Source organism: Parus major, chromosome 1 (genome assembly GCF_001522545.3).
Source record: "Parus major isolate Abel chromosome 1, Parus_major1.1, whole genome shotgun sequence".
Classification (NCBI taxonomy): domain Eukaryota; kingdom Metazoa; phylum Chordata; class Aves; order Passeriformes; family Paridae; genus Parus; species Parus major.
In genome coordinates, this window is record NC_031768.1 from 101,854,131 (window position 1) to 101,873,162 (window position 19,032).

A 19,032-nucleotide genomic window follows, 5' to 3' on the forward strand; every position below is an offset into this window, starting at 1 on the left:
AGCGTGGGAAGCCTAGACTGCAGAAATGCAGCACTTAGTTGTTTTGTCTCCTTGGTTTGGGAGGTTGTTTGCAGCACTAGAGGGGAACAAACAAGGTTTCTGACCTGACAAATGCATGTGCTGTGATTCTTGGGGTGTCTTATTCGGGGCCAGGAGGTGGCCTCAATGATCCTTGTGGGTTCCTTCTGACTGGGGATAGTCTATGATTATATGATTTTAACTCTATCTTCCCAAGTTTCCTGTTGACTGAGCAACATACCTTTGCATGGGCAAAGAAAACAGGGATCTATCCAGTACTTTGTGACAGCTTGATGTTACTATCTCACTAGGATATACTAGCGAAGTGTCCTTATGCTGTCCTGCTGACCTTTTTTTTTTTTTACTCCTTCTCCACTTTCTGTTTGTGGGTCTGTGAGATGAGATTGCCACACATTACCCTGAGCTAAAGCATGGAAGATCCAAAATGAAGAGAAATTTGGATTTTATGAGACTTTGGCCAACAAACTCTTCCAAGTGCTGTGGCACTGATCTATATGAAGTTTGTAAATCAGCACTAACAAGGAGAGGAAGAGGGTTTAACCTTTGTTACAGAATCCATAAATCACCATCCAGAGGGTGAAAATCGAGTAGCAATTCTATGACTATAAAATCCACACATTATGCTAGGCTGAGAAAACTGCAACATTGGAAATAGTAGATTTTCAGAGCCCAAAAGAAACTCAAGGGCTTCCTAAAGGCACTAAAGTGTCTGCAAAGCATCTTTGGCGACTTTAGCGAGCTTCCTTTCAGCCCTCAGGGAAAGAAAGAGGCAAGTTTTCCCCATTGTGTCCCCCCATTCCTGCCAGCTCAGAAGAAGGCAGAGGCTTGTGTCCAGCTCTTCCTCATGATGTAAAAGTGAGAGTCCATGAGGACATGGATGTGCTTCTATCTTGCACATGTCCAGGCCACCATTATCAGTGCAAATAAATTTCTCTTCTGAGTCACAGAGCCACACTATCATCTTGGGCATCCCCAGCTCTGCTGCATTTAATGTTTTTGAAGGTTAGGGCTTTTCCTTTCGTTTTTCTTTTCTCTTAGGGGATTTTCCCCCATTTTTGTTGCTAAGGAACAATAATGACAGGGTACTTGCAATGGTTTATAAACCTTGCACTCCTGAGTCACGGTGTATGGAGTTCACAAAAGACATAAAGGCCTTCAGCTGCTCCTAGATGCAGGTGCTGTAGAAATATCCAAACTTTTTTTTAAAAAGAAGCAGACAGTGCTACTGGGACACAAAAGTATTTAACCATTTATGATTTATGCCAAAATATAATGGCATAAACTGGGACCATCCCATTTTAAGCATCTGCACTTAACAAGCCAGTTTCCTGACGGCAGATGACATTAAACCATGGCTCTCTCCCATGCAAGTTGTTTTGTGAGCCTGCCCACTGTGACACCAAATACCTCATATTTCAATATTTCAAGCTCTGGCTTGAAAACTGTGTCAACCACCAGCTCCAACCCAACTCATCCTCATGTACTTCCAGCAGGACATGCTGGCATTTTACCACATATTTCATGGTATGCTTTTATTAGTCTGGGCATGTGCATACATTCTGTTTTGGGTTTTTCTAACTGTATGTCATACATGGTTTTGAACATGAAAGGGAGGGATTTCTTAGCTTTTCAGGTTTGGATTTCATCCTCTGGTTTTGGGGTTGTATCTCTTAATAAAAACAAAATGCTGGAGTCCAATCTGTCAAATTAAAGCAAAGATTTACCAAAGGAAAATATGCTTACAAAGTAAATATAAATTAATTTAATTGGTTCCTATTATCACTTCTGTTGGAGCCCACAAGTATAATCTGGTGCTGAAGTAATTGTGTGTGAAGTAGCTACTGTGCCAAAACTTACTTGTAGGAAGTGAAACTCTCAGACTTTTTGGCCTGTTACCTGCAGCATCTTGGCTTTGTTATTTTGTAGAGGGGGATGAATTAAGTGCCAAGCTCTGCAATCAAATTAGCACTGCTGGGATTGCAGGCACTGATTTTTGTGGTTTTCTCTGCCTTAATATAGTCTTGGACTTAATTGCTCTGTTTTTTCCCCTCTCTGCTCTGGCTGTGCAATAAAGGAGCTTTGTCTGGTTTGTTTGCCGAGGGGATGGGGAGCAGGGTGGGTGCAGGATGCAGTGTTGGTACAGGTCTTAGCAGCAGCAGCAGCAGCAGCACTGAGAGAGCCACCAGTCATGGTCTTTCATTTCATTTTGCCAGAAGAGTCACTCATGCAAACTGGGAATTAGCTCAGGCTAAATTAAAATTAAACTGGATTAAAATAAGCCAAGCTTGAGTACTGCAGAGATTTTGAGATCCTGACACGTCCTGAGAGGATGCTCAGCTGCTGCAACTGAAGTAAACAGATGATGCTTCTTCCTACCTCCTGTACTTTTGGCATGCTGGGTGTTTCTTCCCATGCATCTCTCCAGCCTTCCATTGCACTTTCCAGCTACTGTCATCTGGCACTTTGGGCAAGTCCCTCCTTCCTTGATAGCAGCATCTGTAAGTAGAGCTGGGCACCACTCTCCCATTCATCATGTACTTCGTCTTGAAGCATCTCTAAACAAGAGTAGTCCCTTTATGTTCACAAGCCAAACTCTTCCCTGGACTGGACAGAGGTGAGCTCAGCTTGGGAATTCACCCCAAACTTAAGCATTTGCTTTTTCTCCACTGTGTCTATCCCAAGAAAGCAGGGTGTGAGGCTGGAATGGTGCTTAGCAAGAAGTGCTACATGGCCATCACAGGAGCCAGGCTGTACTTAAGGTGCAAGAGCTAAAATCAGCTCCAAGCACATGTTCTGCCCCCTCCCCTGCACCTTGTGCTTACAGGGTCTCGTCAGCAGCTTGTGGCCATGTGGCTTTTGGGGACTTCTTCAAGACACACACTAAAGTTTTAAAGCAATGAGACAACATCAAAAATAAAAGGACTCTGGGGTGATCACTACCCACGCAAATTCCTGATCAAGATTAGAAACAGACTTTGATAGGGACAAGCCTTTACATGCCAGGACACCAGCTCTATTTTCTGGAGTCTGCAGTAAAATCAGCCAAGACAAAAGAAGTGCTGCTATTACTAGAGCTAACAAAAATGCAGATTTAAAAAAAAGGACTTTCTGAGCCAGAGCCCAACCTTAATGGGAACAGCGTGATCACAATTTTCCAATCTTTGTCCTCAAGGGAAAGCAGAGACTGACCCTTATCTTATATACTTTTGAAGTACCATCAGTGTTCTGGTTCTCATTAAAAATTTGATTTGTTTAAAATTGTTAAGGTTTTGGTTTATGAAACTTATTTCTTTCCACCTCTTCTCTATAAATATTTATGCACATATTTAACCAAAAACTTATTCTTAAATATGTATTTCAGCAAGGGCCAGCATCTTCTGTATGAGTCTGCAGTTTTTTGTTCAATTTCCAGCCCTGCCAAGGCCTCCTCTGTGCATCCTTGAGACCCTCCACAATTTCCTTGTACCTACAAATTTGGCTAATTCAATCTCACATCACTGGTGGGACAGAGAATTAAAGTAATTATTGTTCACAAGCCATGTTAATTCTCCTGAATGCTCAGGACCAAGGCAGTCCCATGGGATCACAGAATCCCAGATCACAGAATAAACTGAGTTGGAAGGGAGCAACAAGGATCAAGTTCAACTTCTAGCCCTGCATAGCACCATCCCAAAGAGTCACACCCTGTGCATGTGAGCATTGTCCAAATGCGTATCTATGATCACAGTGCCCTGTTGTGTTTTAGGGAGAAAGTCCCAGGCCACACAGGAGTCAGCAGGAGCCAGGCTCTCTCAGGATGGTGTAGATGCACCCCAGTGTGAAAGCACCCCAGAAACCTGGGTTTGGTCCCCATCCAAACTGACCTTACAAACTGATGGTGGATATTTTCCAAGGGCAGTGCCTCCCACTGATGGACAACAAAGGAGGAAACCACAGAGACAGTTCCAGGTAGCCTGACTGTGAACCACTGAGGCCAGGAATGATTGCAACTCATGAGCCAGCCCAGGCTGGAGAGCCTCATAAATCACGTGGAAGTGCAGAGTTATGAGTTTCCTCAGACAAAGACCACTAATTGCAGTCTGCTCTCATTCCTGGTGGGAGACCATGCAACTCACTGGCAAACCTGGGAGTGGAGGTTCTGGATGGAGTGATGAGGTTTCTGAGGGGCACAGAGGGACTAACACAGCTCCTGAGGTGAGGGCTGGAGCACAGCTCAGATGAACACCATTCCTGTCCTAAAGTTAGCAACCTCAGCATGCAAAGTCTTAGCATTGAAAATTGCCTGAATGTGTCCAGTTTTACTTCTGTGAGGACCAGCACTTCCAAGCAAAGCAAAAAGCAGCTTAAACTGGGAGAAAAGGCAGGCTGTGAGACTGGCATCAATGGGAGCTTTGTCTGCAAAGTGATTACTTGGTGGTGCAAATGCTCCAGGGCTGGATCTGTGCACTAAAGCAATCCTTGTTATCACTCCACGCCTGAGCTGAGTGACTCAGAGTAAAAATAATTAAATATGTTAATAATTATCAGGGCTCCCTTTGATTAAAACAAATAAAGCCTGTGATGTGTAAGCAAGGAGGAATGTGTAGGTTTGTAGGGCTCATCTCACAACCAGGAGCTGATAGCAAAAGCAGATGTGGTGCCTGAGTCTGGTCAAGGGTGATGGGGGCAGGTTGAATGCACCCCAGCCAGAGGTGTTAAGGGTGGTCAGGTTCCTGCTGTAGCAGTTGCCCCCATCCTTGATCCCAATGCACTGTCTCAAGGCCAGGGATGAAACAGGGGACTGGAGGCATCATATCTCCACATCTCAGCCCGCCCAAGTGGGAGATCTGCTGGATTTTGGGTAACTGGTCCTGGAACCAGCATCATATGAATTGCAGAAGGAAGGTGGGAAGCAATTTTGGAAGGTGAAGAAAAAGTTAAATGCAAGTAACTGCACCCTGAAGCATGTTTTTTCAGGAGCTCTGGGCACCTGATGAGTGAAGGAAGGCACCTCTGAAGGGAGATTTAGATCTCACATGGATTTAGCTGGACTTCTGAGGTGTCCAGAGGAATGCTAGGTTCATGGCTTAGATGGTGGCTTCAGTGCAGTGGTTGTCAAGTGAAGCAGTGTCATGTAAGGACTCTACTGGTCTAACCCTTGCCAAAAAGCTGGTGCTGCTTGAGATGAGATCTGGTGACCACTGTACTGAGCTTGGGACGCAACTGCAAATCACTTCAACAGAGACAGACATGCCCAGACAAGTGGCTGCTCTGGTCCTTGCTCAACATGGGGCACCTGGAGTCAAAGGCAGCATCTGCATGTGCTGGTTGTTACGGACAGCAGTGGTCTGTGTCACATTCTGCAGATCTGCACTTCTGGCCAAGAGAGGAGGTGGTGTTGGTGTGGTGCTTTCAGAGGAGAGTGTGGAGCTCCTCTCCTGTGGCATGTGGCCAGAAAAGGCAGGCTGCAGGGCACTCATAGAGTCAGAGGTGCTTTTCACGGCTGTTTTGATCTCTCAAGTGTACAGGTGATAAGAATCAGGTCCAATAGTACTGGAAGCGCATTTATAGACAAAGCAAAACATGCCTGTGTGGCAGGAGGGTGTGTTCAAATCATATCACACCTGAGATCTGTGATGCTCTAGGGAAAGAATACCCCAACTTCCTGGCAGGGCACGTTTCCCACATGGTGCTTGTGTGGCACCACACAGCACCTGTGCATGTAACACTGCATGGTGGCCATGCTGACTGCGAGGAGTAGGAGAGGATCTGTCCACATCAGCTTCCCCACTAGAAGGCAAACTCTAGGTTGAGTGGAGTTGCAGCCATTGCACGAGCAAATACGGCATCGCAGGGCAGAAATGCTCTTTGTATCCCAAAGTATTTTTAATCCCAGGATGGAGCTTATGTGAAACACTGGAGTCAAGTTGTCCTCTGCAGGTGCAGTGTACCAGTTCATGAGCAGATGCAGATTTTCCACTGGAATGCACCCCCCTCTGGGGCAATCTATGAGAACACAGCAAAGCGTTGGAATCACTGGGGAGAAGCAAGGAAAAGAAACAGCTCCAGTTCAAACCAAGGGGGAACCTGAGGATGTTCAGTGCATTCCCCCTCCTTGGAAATCAGCCAGGGCCCTGGACCCACCACACCTTTGCAAACCCAAAAGGGACCCAAAGACAGAGAGCACAGAACACTACTCACAATCATCAGACTGCTCTCCAACCTTTTTTTCCCATTAGTGGAGATGGAGCATGCAGAGGGAGGATAGCCCCCACCATCTTCTGCCACATGGTCTGTATCTGTTTGTTTGCATCATGCTGACTCACTAATAAAACAAGCAATGTCCCTGTAGTGCTTTCCTGGGAGGAAGTGAGTTTAATTTTTTTAAGTCCTATTTAAGAAAAGGAGAGGAAAGGGATCCCTGCAAGGGGAGCACTTGCTAACATGAGAGCACAACATGTTTGATTGAGCTTTCTTCTCCCATGGTACCTCACTGACACCCTGGAAGGCAAAACTTAAGAGGGGTTAGGTGATGGAGCTAAACCATGCATAAAGCAGCAACTCTGTAACATGTGGTTGTAGTTTCGCAGCTACATAATCCCAACTTCCCATATAAAGTTACATCTTTTGGGAAGATAACTGGCCAGTGTGTAGCTGGCTGTGATCTGACACCCAGGGTAACTGCGCCACCTGATGGTTCCAAAGCCAGAGTCCAAAGGTGGCTGTTCATCGTGTGACTCGTGTTCACTGAGAAGCATCTTCACAGCTGCCTTTGAGGAAAGCTGCAGCACCTTTATTCACTGTAGTGAAATCACCTCCTTCAGTAAGGCCAGCTGGGGCTGTGCTCCATGGCTTACTGCCTTATTTTGACAATACTCAAAATAATCCCCAAAGAAACTATTATTCTTCTTAAACAAAATAAGAGCCGGAGATGACCTTGGCCATGGCTGTCTCCTGCCTGTTCTAGGACTGTTCCTTAGAGCACACACATCCAGTCCCTGTGGTTCCTGCTGCCTCCCAGCAGAGGTGAGCTGACAGTCCAGCAGATCCTATCCTGGAGAAGGGCAGTCCCAGATTATCAGGTTCTGCTTTCTTTTCCTTTGATCCATATGAAATAATCTTTCTGGTTTGACACCTCAGGCAGCCCATTTTTTAGCCTTTTATTCTCACCCTTCATGCTTAAAGTTGATTGTTAGCTGTGTATTTTACAAGCTGTCAGTTTGACATTCAGACCTGGAATTTTTCAGCATTTCCTCTGTAAGAGATGTGGTGGGAGTAGTTTTCACCTGCTTAAATCCAGCACAAGGTAGTCACCTAGTGGTCTCCCACAGTAAAATGGAGAGCAGGCTATCAGTAGGGTTAAGGAAATCCAGCCCAAGTCAGCTACCCAACAAAATCCTGTGACACTGTTCTGGGAATGCCTCATTTGTCCCTCCTGCTGTCTGCTCCTTAACCATGTTCAGCCATGCAGATTGCATCCCTGTAGATGATTTCCCCTTGCCTCAGTTATCCAGCACCAGCCTTTGTCTGCAGTGAGATAACAATAATGATCACTGTTAATTTATGACAATGTCATGCACACCATGACATGTTGACATGACATGTCAGTATCACTGACTCTTGGCATGGGTAGTTCCTGGCATCATAAAACATGTATAGTGCAAGCAAATGGAAATCTGATGTATCCTAAAACTAGATGCAGTTACTGTTTCCTGAACTTCCCCTCCCTGCCCTCTACACCAGTATTTGTTCATAAAAGAGGGCTCTGGGAGAAGATGCAATCTGCAGCAACAGGCTCAGAGCCATTTTGGTTATTGTTCTGCCTCGTCTTCCTTATTCCCTTTGCATGTCATGGAATCACAGAATCCCAGAATGGTTTGGATTGGAAGGAACCTTAAAGCTCATCCCGTTCCACCCTGCCATGGACAGGCACACCTTCCACTACACCTGTTTGCTCCAAGCCACATCCAACTGTCTTGAGGTGATTTTATGATGATACTCTGTTCCCAAATAATCTGCTTTATGCTCAGAAATGGTTGCAGTAGCTTTAAGATGGACCCAGGGGTGGGAAGCCTTGGTTTCCTGCCTGGGTTTTATTCAAAGCCTCCCTCAAGAGCGTGCTCAGCAGGGGCATGGGCTGCAGCATTGTACTTTTGCTTTTGCTGGATTGCTTTATGCTAGCTTGAAGCAACTTTTCTTTTTCCACCCCCTCCCCGAAACTGGAGGCTGTACCAGGAGTCCTCTTGGCAGCTTTTTGTGTGGTTGGTGGGGTTTTTTTGTTGTTTTTGTTGTGTTTGGGTTTTTGTTTTTGTTTTGGGGGTTTTTTTGTTGTTGTTGTTGTTTTTTGTTTTTCTTGAACTGTTTCCAGCTTCATTTTTGGTTCGGGGAGCTGGCAAGGGCTGCTCCAAGCTCAAAACCTCAGAGAGGCTGAACCAAGAGGAGAAAGGACACCAAAATCCACTAGCTTCACCTGCTGTGAGAAGGTTGTCAGTGCCAGAGGATCTTCAGGTTTCCCATCTGCTTTGCTCCAGGCTGCTGTGTGAACTCCTTTCCTTTTCCAGACACAAAAGGGGCCAGCTGCCATTTTGCTTTCTGGGACAGGTGATCAGCCTGTGTATATCTTCCCCAGGCATTTTTGAGTTTTTTTCTTCTGCTGGGGAGGGGGTGGTAAGTTTCTGGAAGTTCAATGTCTAGTGACAAAAACACAGGGCAGGAGATTTGCTCCTTTTTAAACGACTTTTATTGGGTCAGCTTGGGGTGGGAGGCCCGACGGGTGTCGCGCACACCACCACTGCTCCTGAAGGCGACACAGAGAAGGAGGCAAAGCAGCCTTGTTTGTTTTATTCACAGGCAGAACCAGGACTTCTGTCCTCACTGGAGCACCAGAAGGCCTCCCTTGGGCTCACAGGTCCAGGGGGGCCTCACTTTCAGCAGGTTCCTTGTGAGTTAGGGTGAGGAGTTGAACCATCCTAACTTCAGAAGGAGGTAGTGTTATCTTTTCCCGACCTGCCCACGTCTTTTGAGTGACTCCTGGGCAATTCGATATGACAATGTCTTTTTATTTGAAGTGACTTTCTTTCCCAGTCGACACCCAGTCTCCTTCATTTGCATATCTAGGATGTTCTTCCTCTTTCTGTCACCATGTTGGGAAAGCAGCAGAACTCCACGACAACCCGATGGAAAAAGGGACAAAACAAGGGATGAGTGATAACCAGGGAGTATAACAGTACTATTACACTAAAAATGAACAGTCAACAAAAGGGTTTGTGAACATTTTACAAAGGGTTAAACAACAACCAACTATTCCTTATTCATTTCATCTAGCATTTATTCAATCCTTTTCTATTCTATGCCCTTGTGGGTACACACATTTTTTTGTTAATAAACAGGGGTTTTTTCACTTTCACCCACTGGTATTCATTTCCATCACTGGCAAAAGGGATTACTGGAGGCCTTCTCTTTGGAGGAAACACTCCTTTCAGAGTGTTTTTCTCCTAAATTTGTCTCCAAACAAAGACACCAACCTGGCCTTGAACACTGCCAGGGATGGGACAGCCACAGCTGCTCTGGGAAACCTGTGCCAAGGCCTTACTACCTTTGAAGCCAGGAATTTCTTCCCATATCCCATCTAATCCTGCCCTCTGGCAGTGGGAAGTAATTTCATATCCTTGTCCAAAGTCCCTCTCCAGCTCTCCTGGAGCCCTTTTATCTGTGGCAGGGACTATAAGGTCTGGAGCCTGCTCCAGGCTGAACACCCCCAGGTCTCTCAGCCTGTCTCCAGAGAAGAGGTGCTCCTCAGAGCATCTTCACAGCTTCCTTTGCACTTGTTCCTGCAGCCCCCCATCTGTCTGACCTTGGGGGTCTCTCTCCTGTGACCTACTGGGCTTCAGTGAGCACTGCTGTTCAGTGGGAGCTGAATGCTGGGCTGTGATGCCGTGTTAGAGCTGCCTGGGGAGGACAGCTGCTCTTACAGAAGCCAAATTCAGCTTTGGGAAAGAAATTTTACCTGCATTGATTGAAAATGCTGTCCCAGGAATCACCAGGTATGTTTTTTGGATCAACTCAATTTATCAAAAGAGTGGAACTTGCAGTTTGAAAATCTTATCTCTGGTTTGACCCAAATACAATACAGAAAATGTGAACAAAACACTTACAAAGCATAAATCTAGCTGTCCCTGTGTACAAATCCTTTACAAGGCAAAGGAGGAACTGGTTGGTGAAACAACTGAAATACCACCGAAGAAACCTATTTCAGGATATTTGAAACGTCATTTGAAAACTTTACTCAAAATCTTTTCTGTATCCTTGTCTTTACTGTCCACTGTGGATATGATCTCTCACTTTGAACTCAGTGGTTCCTCCTGGAATGAAGAACTAGGGACAGCAGAGGGGAGTGACTGCTCACCTGCTGCCAAACTCCTTAACTTCATGCTTTGAGCACAGTCATGAGATGCAAGGTGCCCTAGGAAATTTGGGAATGTCAGCCCCATGTAAAAGTGATCCAATAAATATTGTTCTGTTTTTCCTTGGCTTTTCCCTTGCCAGCTTTAAGATTAAGTTCTCAAATACACTTAATATGCATGAAGCAAGAAAACCGAACAAACACATAAAAACTGTGACCTCTGCAACTCAGCAGAACATTTTCTAAGGCAGGCATTTACGCATCACAGTGTCCAGCAAAAATGGGCATTGCCAAGGTCTGTCCCCTGGCCCTATGGCCACATGAGATGCAAGGTTCTATATCTTTATCATTAACCTCTGTTTCTTTACAGAACAGGCTGGTCATGTCCATTCTCCACACCAGGAAGGCTGTTTGGCCTGTTTGGCCACTACAGGACTGTTTGGGACAGTCCAAAGCTGTTCCAGGGACCTTGCATAAAGCTTATCTGTACAGTCAGCTGTGACCTGCACTGGCCATTAGTATGGATGCAGCCAAGGAATTTTATTTACTTGAAAGAACAATGATCCCACAGCCTCATCAGTGAATGCTAGTCCAATTTTACCACAGGAGTGAGGATCAAGGGGCCAGATTGAGCTCAAGATGTTGCCTAGAAGCAAAGAAAGACAAAGAGTGAAATGAAAACCAAATTGGTATCATTATTTACAAGGAGGAGAAGGAAGAGGTTTTTTAAAAACCTCTCAGTCCCATGGTTTTTTTTTTCCCTTTATGTTGTGCTTATGGCCTTCTCTGTCAATAAACCAGGCTTTCAAATATCCTGCAGAATGCCTATCAGCATTTGTCTGGAATCAGCTACAGAATGGATGAGCTGGAAGGGACTAGATAAAGTATGTCACGTTCCCATTTGAGTTCCAGCTCTTTGCTCCGATTTAATGAAGCAATTGAGCTGATTCAGTGTCTTCATGCCTGTGGCTGTAACATCCTGTCTCCATCTATGATCAGAGGAGTCCAGGCACCACAGGTTTTGGAGCATGTTGTAAGAGCCACTAAATGAAAGTCAATGAGCTGGACAATGGATTAGATCAAACTAGATAATTAAGCTAGACTCAGTCAGACTTCAAATAAAGGAAAATCCCCATGTAATTCTTCTTAAGTGCTAAGGGCATTATCAGTTATCTAGGAAAAAGCACAGATAAAGAGATTTAATTCTGTGGATAAAATTTGAGTTTTAAGGGAAGGGGCTTTTGTATGATGTTTGGCAATTTGATTCCTGGAAATAGTCTCAATGCTGGAGCACAATTTGCACATAAAACCTTACTAATTTTCTTACTTGGTGTGCCACAGGAGCTCATGCAGTGCAGTGTCATCTTTGTTCCCCAGGACTTGTCAAGCATTTAAATGTCACAAGCTCTTTGGGTCACTATTGCTATCCTCTGCTTTAAGATAGTGAAACTGAGTAGTGGAGATGTTCAGTACATTACCTTACCTGTACAGTGGGAAAGAATTCCTTAGCAATTCAGAACAGTTCTCAGCCAAGTTTTGTCACTGACCCGAGCCATAATAAAGAAAGCAACGAGAATAAATGTGGAAGGCAGAAAAGGGATTTTCACTCAAATACACATCAGTTTTAGGCACAGCTTCTCCCTTACTGGGAACAAGTAAAGAGAGGAGACACCCACACATCCTCCTATTCTCAGGTCTGTTATTTGGGATGCTGTATCAGGCTTGGGGACCAGCCCAAGCTCTGGATCCCACCTTCTAGTCCAGCAGCTACTGGTATTACCCTCAGGCTGAGTGTGCTGTCATGTTTGTTCAGAAGATATGCTGACCAATTTTTTTCAGTCCTAGAATTTATCTCACACAGTTTTTTCGTCAAAGCCCCACCTATCCTGTACAGCACTTCCTTTCTGATAATTGCTACTGAGATACAAAACTAAGTAATGGAAAGGGGAGAAAACTATCTAATTCTCACCGTGTCTTGAGGGAAGTCTGTTAAAACATGAACTCTGATATTTTCTTCCAAGCTCCTCCCCTGCAATAGGCTTCTGAGCATCCCTGGAATTTTCTTGCATTTGGACACTGTCCTAAACTGTGGTGGGAAACACACTGAGATTGGGAAGGTACCATTTGGTGTTGAAAGATTCTCAGTTTTGTCAAGAATGAATGGAAACAGAGTGATGAGCTGCTCTTAGTCTACAGCACTCATGCATATGAGATCCAAGGAGAACAATCTCCCTGGAAAGCAGCTAAGAGACCACCAGGGAGATAGGATGTGGAAGATGATTAAAATATCAAAGTAGAAAACAAATGCTTCAAAACAGGACCAGTGATGGATGACAGCGGGTCTTATTCCCACTGTGACACTTGAAAAATGGAGGCAGATGAGAAAGTTCTCACTGACTCTTTGTGTTAAGAAGTATTATTAATCAAAAATGATCCCCTAGGAATTAAAAGTTACAAGCAGGTTTTGTCACAGCTTGATTTCCACCTTGGTCTCTGCTGTTCACCAGAGAAAGCAGCTCATCCCCTGCTCTGTGAGGTCAGCAGGACATCTAGTGGCAGAATAACATTGAAATACACAGGAGAATATATTGGACTCTGAAGATTTGCATCATTTGTTGGACATCTCGATTATCACATTCTTTCTATCACACATAAAAAAGACTGGTTGAGAGCTCAATGATATATTTTTAACTGATTGGTTGAAAAAACGTATTGAAATTATGTTTCCCTATATCTTCCAACTTCCAGCTTTATGGAAATAAAACACCATTATAGCTGCTGTGCTTCCTTCCTGTCCTCAGCCTCCCAAGACACTGTTTACCCTGACTCTCTTCTTTTTGAGGAGTTGAACATATCACTGTTGTGTCTGGTTCTGGTTATATTTTTTGCCCATGTGTGAAGGGTTCTATATGCCCTTGCTGCTGGGCTGATTGATGTGATCCTGTTATACAGCTCATTTTTTTTTTTCCATCTATTCTTTCCAAAAATGTTTTTTAAGGGCTTTTTTGTATCTGGGCTTTGTTGGCACTGGATTTTGTTTCAAGACTCACATTAGCTATTATGTTGTACATCTTTGTGCAGCTGTTCCATTTAGTCCAAGTTTGTTCTTCACTGGACACAAAACAGTCACTATTCAACTTTGGCAGATGCTTAAAAAACAAAAGAAAAACAAAGAAAAAGCCCAACCCCTCCCCCAAAAAAACCCAAAAAAACCCCCAACCCCCTGTCCCAAAACCACAAGACAAAAAAACCCTGATCTTTGCAATGGCAAAATTAAATTTCTCAGTGGAGCAGGAAATACTGCCATAGAAAAGTTTGGAAAGGACCTTAAAGATCATCTTGTTCTAGCCCCCAGCCATGAGTAGGGACACCTTTCACTAGACCAGTTTGCTGCAAGCCCTGGCCAGGCACACTTCCAGGGATGGGGCAGACACAGCTGCTCTGGGTAACCTGTGCCAGGGCCTCAACACCCTCACAGCCAAGCATTTCTTCCTAATCTCAACCTTCCCTCCTTCAGTTTAAAGCAATTTCCTCTTGTTCTATCACATTTATAATCTGATTTACCTTCATTAAAATCTGTAGTCCTTACTCTGCATTTATTCTGCAGTCACAGACAATGGTAAATGCATAATGGTTAATCCACTGAATGAAATGAAAGATGTGAACACTGTCTAGAACTAGGTAGTCTGATTCCAGGTAGTAATTCTCACTTTTATAATGACTTTGCAGGGTTCACAAAAGACCTTTGGCCAATAATGGGAGATTGTTGCTGCAATAGCAAGAGAGTTGCTCAAGCAAGAGTGGGCTGTGGCCCAAATTTTACTGGGTATTTAGCAATGTTCAGTACTGCTATACCTAAAGTAAGCAACCAAGAGCTAAAGTAAGCAAATCTTTACTCATCACCTGGTCTGTGGTACCCAACTACATCCATGGTCCTAACCCCAACTCATTTGCAACTGAAAGCCAGTAAACTGCTGGATCAGTTTGGAAAAATCAAATTTACGCTTTGAAGCCAATTAGCTATCATAAAGTGAAACACCTAATCACCTGCTGTTTGGACCAAAGACACAACTAGGGATCTTCAAAACATTTGGAATCAGATATTTAATGTGATTCCATGTCACCTGTGAAACATTGAAAAGTTTAGAGGAATCAACAGAAAAATAAATATTTCAATTTTAGTAGTGACTTTTTAGTCCCTACTTTTTAGTAGTGATTTTATTTTGGTTGTCTTGTTTTTTGCAAGAGTAATTCCAACATTTTAGGTTGCAAAGAGAAACACCACTTCTACTAGTAGTGTCCACATCACTTTCAAGCTCCTTTCTACAGAGTGGACTAGTGCTAAACAATTTCTAAAACCCACAGCCTTTCAATACAAATGGGAAGTACAAAACACAGGCAGCTAAGAACACTGACCTTCAAAACATATGACCTTAGAGGGTGTTAAGTTGGGCACAAAACCATGGAGCATGCAGCTGCAGAAAAATAGCACCTAGATCTGGAAAAAGACATGTCCTCCTTGCAGCTCTTTGCATATCAGTCAGTTCTGAAAGAGAAGACCAGTGAGACTTGAAGGACCACACCAGCAAGGTGTTCAGGAGCTTATGCCTACCTTGGAGAAGCAAATAGTAAAGAAAAAGGCTGTGTCTGCATTTTCAGCACTCTTTTTTCCTTTAAGTTTCCCAGGAGGAATGTTGCACTCTCAGATGGGAAACTGCATCCAGGTTCTACTGTATTGTCCTGTCTGAAGGATGCAAAGAACCAGGACTGATACCACTGCAGGTGGAGATGGAGAAGACCAGGACTCCATTTGGGCTTAGTTCTGGTGCAGAATTTACACCAGCTTCCTGCATCACACTACCAATGAAATAGTGCCCTTGTCCTCTCTCATGTATCTCTCCATCCCTCTCCCCATTCCCTAATGACCAAATCCATTCCCAGCAGTTCCCAAGCATCTTTCCTTCACCAAGACAGCAAGTGCTTACTGTACAGAAGTGTCTGTGTACACTAGGAGCTTCCAGGAAATGCTTCACTAGGAAACAACTATGAAGACTGGTGTTCCAGGAGTAAGACAGAACAAAAAAACCCAAGGTCCTGCTGAATTCTTCTACTCAATCTCCATGTCCTGGTGACAACAGATGCTGAAGACTCTTGGCTGCCACAATCTACTTCCTAAGAAATCACCCTGAGGTTTGGGGACTGTGCAAAAGATATTCTCTTGCTGATCTCCTAGAGGTTCTTCCAGGAGCAAGGAAAGACAGTCCTTTGCCAAGATCCTCAGACACATGCTGGCTGAAGAGCTGAATTTTCAGTCTAAGGGTGGTGTGTGTGGTCCTAGACTGCCACAGATGATGAGACTCAGCAGTGCCCTCTCAGTGAAAGATGCCATGAGACACCTGAAACTATTGGCAGGTGTGCTGAGCTGCCTCCAGCACAGGCTTTCACAGGGATCTGTTTCTAAATGTAAATCAGTGTTTCTTAGCACCTTTTAATAAAGGTGGAGCTGCCACAGGCCCCTCTCTTGGGCGCTCTAAGGGAAGCCTGGGCTCCAGCTGGGACTCATGTGGCAGGCTCAGAGCATGGTATTGTAGCAAGAAGGCACCCAAGTAGGCACCTAAATAAAATAACTATTTTTGAAAAACATCTTTTTATTGTAGTGTTGCTATTTGGAGCCTGTGGCCATGAGAGTTTGAGGAAGGTCTGCAGATTGCTTGGGTGGCTTTGGGGGATGGTAGCAGCCACCATCTACTCTGCACCTGAAGTTCTACAACTAGAAAACAATTTTTTTCCTAGCATATTTAGGTCAGCTAGCATGCATGCAGGGGGCATTGGGAGCCTTGTGCAACACAAAAGCATCCTTTACTCTAAGCAGTCACATGGCCAGTTTATTCACTGATATATTTAACTTTGGGACACTACAAAACAGAGGAACAGGGGATTACAGGGACATCTGCTCTGTCACTGCTGCTTTTCTATCTCCCTGAACAAACTGCACTAGTACTCAGATTGACTGCAAGGACACTTCCAGGGATAACTCTTGCCAGCTAAAGCAGAAGACCCACAGACTTGGTTGTAAGAAAAAAAGAAAGCTTGCTGCAGGAAAATAAATAATTAGAAACACTGCACAATATGGCAATAATAAAGCAAACAATTACTGTGTTATGGAACATGCACATTGAATTCTATTTGATTACCAGTGTTATTTTTCAAAGAAAGCTTATAAATAAGGTGCACATGTCTGAAACTGCTGTAAATGTGTTTAGAACTTGCAACTCCATTTTTTTTGCTGATGTCTCACAAATTACATTTAGGCAAAATGTTGGAAAAATTCCCATTCCTTGTTGGAACTGTTTTCCTTCAGGAAAGTAGGGAGCACTAGAGTCTGGAAATGATGGAATGTTAAGCTTATTTGGGGTAACACCTATTGTTATTCTAGTCTAGTGATTGTTTCCTGAAACAGATACAATAAAGAGATTTATTTTCTTCTGCTTAAGAGTAATTGGGCTGTTTCTGGCCACTCTGAAATTTGCACTGTTGCACAGAAAGTGAGTGTGGAAGACAGAATAGCTGCACCTAGAATCCTTAAGTGGTTCTGCTCCTCCACTTCTTTACACTACAACCTTGGCACCCAAACAAGTGGATACAGGATTTCTGAAGACAGTGACAGAAATAACACTACAGAAGACAAAATGATACATGTTCCTTTTCCAAGTATCAGTACTGGTTTCTAGCAGGAATTCTGTGCATGGGAAAAAGAAATACATTTTGTGTATTAAAACAGGCATTGCTTTCACAGAGCATGGCAGGCTGAGCAGTTACAGGAATCCACTTTCACTAAAATTATATCTGAGCAACAATGCTTACATTTAACACTTAATTTTAACAGACCAATTACTTCATTACATAGAGTGTCAAACCAAGGTAAATACCTCACATACACCTTCAAAATACACGCTGTCCTGAATTGACAGAATATTTTAAAACTGTAATTCCCTGTCTCCAGAACCTGTTCAAAAGAGAATCAAAGTTTATCTTCAGTGATTGTTTCATTTTCAGACACATTTATATCAGTCTCAGACCTGCTCTAGCAAAATTGTATGACTGAATTACACTTCAGTTGCATTCTTTCTGTGCACCCCTAGAAATCAGATGGGAAACACTTGACAGTAAACAGTTTTCCTTCCAAGAAACCTCTCCTGTTAAAGAGGTACCTATCATTGCATACTGCTATGCTTTTGCTCCCCCACATCATAGACGAATCACAGAATCCCAGAATGATTTGGGTAGGAAGGGGCCTTACAGACCATCTCAATCCACCCCCTGCCATGAGCAGGGACACTTTCCACTAGACCAGATTGCTCCAAGCCGTGTTCAACCTGGGCTTGGACACTTCCAGGGATGGGGCAGCCACAGCTTCTCTGGGCAACCTGTCTCAAGTGTTTTACCACCTGCACAGACCAGAATTTTCCACACCATCTAATCTTAATCTCCCTTTAGTTTTCAGCATCCTACCAAATTATCACTATTCAGACTAACTCCTATAGGTGTCAAAAAATCCAGAGATTCCTCACCAACAGGACAAATCAAATTGTAATAAATCAGGAGCTCTCAATTTATTACAGGCAAGCTAAATATCTCTGTGAAACAGTGCAAAATTAAAAGATTGAGCCAGCTAATCAGCAATGCTTATCACAAGTGTGTGTCTCCATCTGAGCTCCAGTAGACATTTAGTAACTTAGAGTTTTACTGCACCTCCCTTCTTCAGTTTGGCTCAGTACATTGGTTGGAAAGGCCTCATTTACACAGTCAGAAAGCAGTTGTCAGCTCTTTTGGCCAGTTCTGTGGTACTGGATATCAATTTTCCTTCTCTGATCGTACCTGTAAGCCCCGGCTCATCCAACCTGACTATGGCACAGGGCTCATGACCTCTGAGGTCACAACCACCATGTTGCTGTGTTTAGCAGGGGAACTCACAGAACTCCAAGATGGGAAATAATTTTTAATTAATTTTATTGAAATTGTTATTGAGATCATCTTTTAAAAGAGCCAACTTTCCATATGACTTTTAATTTTAAAATGCTTCTTTATAGCATTATTATTAACCAAGATTTGGGAGCTGTTTTCATATACTGGGAGGAACAGAGAAAGCAATTAGCTAAAGCACTTCTTACTTTCTATTGAGACAAGAACTGCAATAAGATGAAAGCATGTCAGAGAGCATATACAGATACTAGTGAAAAGATAATGCTTAGAAAAGGTGGAGGTTTTCCCAAATTTGATCTTATTGTTTTGACTACATTAGAGCACTAAGAACTCAGTCTTTAGAATACTTCAAAATTTGCTGTTGCTGGGGGCTTTTCTCACTGCAACTGCAAATTACATAAAAGTACTCTTAATTTCCCACCTACCCCCAACATGAGAAGGACACAAAGTTTGTAATGGGACTGGAGCACTTACAGAGACAGAATGAGAAAGTAGTGGCTGCTCAGCCTGGAAAAGAGAAGGTTGAGTGGAGACCTTACAGCACCTTCCAGTTTCTAAAGGGGCTACAGGGAAGCTGGAGAGGGACTCTGCATCAGGAACTGTAGTGACAGGACAAGCACGAATTGCTT